Genomic DNA, 3,851 nt, shown 5'->3' on the forward strand with positions numbered 1-3,851 from the left:
AGATATGGTCACTATGAATTTCTTGTTATGTCTTTTGGGCTGACCAATGCTCCAGTAGCTTTTATGCACTTGATGCACAGTGTGTTCCGGCCTTATCTTGATTCATTCGTCATTGTGTTTATTGACGACATTTTGGTGTACTCTCGGACTCGGGAAGATCATGAACAGTACTTGAGGACTATGCTCCAGATTTTGAGAGAAAAGAAATTATATGCAAAATTTTCAAAGTGTGAATTTTGGCTAGACTCAGTGGCATTCTTGGGCCATATAGTATCGAGTGATGGGATCAAGGTGAATCCGAAGAAGATTGAAGTAGTGTAGAGTTGGCCCAGACCGTCCTCAGCTACAGAGATTCGGAGTTTTCTTGGTTTGGCGGGGTATTACCATCGATTTGTAGAGGGTTTCTCATCTATTACAGCACCTATGACCAGGCTGACCCAGATGGGTGCTCTGTTCAGGCGGACAGAGGAATGTGAGGAGAGCTTTCAGAAGCTCAAGATAGATTTGACTACAGTCCCAGTATTGGTATTGCCTACAGGTTCGGGGTCTTATACTGTATATTGTGATGCATTGCGAATTGGTCTCGGTGCGGTGTTGATGCAGGACGGTGATTTAAGGTGATTCAAGATGGACTTCGCACAGCCCAGTCTAGACAGACCAGACGAAAGGTTCGCGATGTTGCATTCATGGTTGGAGAGCGGGTCTTGCTCCAGGTTTCGCCTATGAAGGGTGTTATGAGATTCGAAAAGAAGGGAAAGCTGAGCCCAAGGTTCATTGGTCCTTTTGAGGTGTTGCGGCGTGTTGGGGAGGTTGCTTATGAGCTTGCCTTACCTCCCAGCCTAGCAGGAGTTCATTCGGTATTTCATATTTCGATGCTCCGAAAGTATCACGGTGATTCGGCTCACGTATTGGATTTCAGCTCAGTTCAATTGGACAAGGATCTATCTTATGTTGAAGAGCCAGTGGCTATTTTAGATAGGCAGGTCAGAAAGCTAGGGTCAAAGAACATTGCTTCCGTGAAGGTCCAGTGGAGTGGACAGCCGGTCGAGGAGGCGACTTGGGAGACCGAGCAAGATATATGCAGCCGTTATCGTCATCTTTTCACCACTTCAGGTATGTCTCTATACTCGTTCGAGGACGAACGATTATTTTAAGAAGGGGAGTATGTAACGACTCGGCCGGTCATTTTGAAAGTAATAGCCCTGACCCCATATTTACTGCTTCCTACGCATCTTTTTTCTGCTTCTGTGACTTGTCGGGAGGTGTTGTTTTAGGTTTTGGAGTGTCCCTAAAACGGGAGCTTAAGTCTTAGGATTTTGACCGTATTCGGAGCTGTGTGAAGACGACTCCAGAATGGAGTTTCGTCGGTTCCGTTTGCTCTGTTGGGTGATTTTGGGCTTAGAAGCGTGTCCGGATTGTGTTTTGGAGGTCTGTAGCTCATTTAATCTTGAAATGGCGAAAATCGAATTTTTGAAGTTTTGGACCGGTAGTGGAATTTTTGATATTGGGGTTGGAATCCGATTCCGAAAGTTGAAGTAGGTCCGTAATGTTGAATATGACTTGTGTGCAAAATTTGGGATCAATCGGACGTGGTTTGATAGGTTTCGGCATCGGTTGTCTAATTTGGAAAATTCTAAGTTCTTTAAGTTTGAATCGGAGGATGATTCATGATTTTAGCGTTGTTGGTCTGGTTTGGAACCGCAGGTGTGTAAGATTGGTCACATCTGCGAGCTCGCAGATGCGAGGCTGTGTCGCAGATGCAGAAGTAATGAGGACTGGTAGTTGCCGCAGGTGCGAGGTCCTTTCCGCACCTGCGAGGTCGCAAAAGCGGATATGGAACGCAGGTGCGGAGATGGGCACTTAAGTGATTTTTCGTAGATGCGGAGATTTATGCGCAAAAATGGCTCTGCATGTGCGCATTTTTGAGCCGCAGGTGCGAAAACCTGGGTAGAACCTACAGATAGAAGACTTCGCGAATTTTTGTTCATTTCCACCATTTTCAAGTCGGACCTTGGAATTTTGGAGTGATATTTGAAGAGGATTCAAGGATATTCACTGAGGTAAGTTGCTTGAACTCTATTATCATTAGCTATGGTGTTTTCCTGTTAATTTCCCACCTAATTAGTAGGATTTTTGAAGTGAAATAAGGGGTTAGGGCTTGGGATTTTGGAGAGAGTAATTTGAGGATTTGAGTCAAATGATGTTGGATTCTGATAAATTTAGTATGGGTAGACTCGTGAGTGAATGGGCTTTCGGGTTTAGTGACTTTTGTCAGATTTCGAGACGTGGGTCCGGGGGCCGGGTTTGAGTGAATTTTGGGATTTGGCCTATAAATTGGTATTTTCTTTGTGGGATTCATTCCTTTAGCTCATATTAATTGTATTTTATTGCTCGTGGCTAGATTTGGGTCATTTGGAGGCCGGTTCGAGAGGAAAGGGTATTTCGGAGTATGAGTTCTACGCTATTGAGGTAAGTAACAGTTTTAAATCTGGTCTTGAGGGTATGAAACCCAGAGTTTGGTATAATGTGACTGTTTGAAAGTGGCACCCATGCTAGGTGATGGGCGTGTGGGTGTACGTCGTGAGGGATTGGGACTTGGTCCATCCCGGGAGACTGTGAAGTCTAATAGCCTTTATTTGTGTTGATATGCATTCCTGTACTAGAACTTGACCGCCTTTCATATTAGAGATCATTCTTAGGCTATATTCCTGCTCATGGTAGTTATATTCAGTCATAGTGATTTTTGTACATGTTTACCTCAGTCTCTGTTATTTTTCCCTGATGATATACTGTAACACTTTGATTTGGGTTGTTTTCCCCTTTCTTTATTGAGAGCTATGAGACTAGAGAGGTTCATGACTGAGTAAGGCCGAAGGCCTGGTTGTGAGGTATTGTTCTATGGCACGTGAGTTGTCCGTGCAGCACATGAGTTGTCCGTGCGGATCCTTTTATTTATACTAGGGCACGTGAGTTGTCCGTGCAGCACGTGAGTTATCCGTGCGGATCTAGATATTTATACTATGGCACATGAGTTGTCCGTGCAGCACGTGAGTTTTCCGTGCAGATTATAGCGCTTGGGCTGTAGGAGCCCCTCATGAGTCTGAACACCCTCAATGAGCACATGTACCTATTGAGCGTGTGCATTGAGGGCTGAGAGTTGAGTGCCGAGTTGTTGAGGGTTTGAGTGATTGTTGCCCTAAGAGGCTGTACTTTCTTTTCAATTATTGATGCACTTAGTTTCTATCTGTCATTGTTGTGAAATTTTTGAAAGTTTCTATATACGGAGTACCTGCACTTTAACTGTATAAAACTGATTTGACTTAAATTGACGGATTTGAAAGTATGTCTATTCTTTGCTGGAATTATTGAAAATGAACTGTACTGTATAGCTCGTCACTGCTTCTCAGTTCCTTATTTATTTCTTTTAGTTGCTGAGTTGGTTGTACTCATGCTACACCCTGTACTTCATGTGCAGATCCAGGTGTGTTTGATCACGGAGGTCGTTGAGTTCGGGCGCGATCGAGTACCGGAGACTACAAGGCAGCTACCGGCATCCGCAGGACATTGTCTCTCCTTCTATATTTCTTTTTATCTTGTATTGATACTTAGACACTGGTTGTATTAGTTTGGTTGTCTAAATGCTCATGACTTAGTGACACCCCGATGTTTGGGGCTAGTTTTCGCATTTTGATTCTACATTGAGTTCAACTTTGGTTTTTATGAAAAATTTTTGATATAAAAATGTTTTAAACTACCTTTTCTATTGAATTTCTAGAGTATTTTGGGAACGTCGGCTTGCCTAGTACCATCGATAGGCGCCATCACGACACGTTAGGTTTTGGGTCATGACA

Source organism: Nicotiana tomentosiformis, chromosome 8 (assembly GCF_000390325.3).
Source record: "Nicotiana tomentosiformis chromosome 8, ASM39032v3, whole genome shotgun sequence".
Classification (NCBI taxonomy): Eukaryota; Viridiplantae; Streptophyta; class Magnoliopsida; order Solanales; family Solanaceae; genus Nicotiana; species Nicotiana tomentosiformis.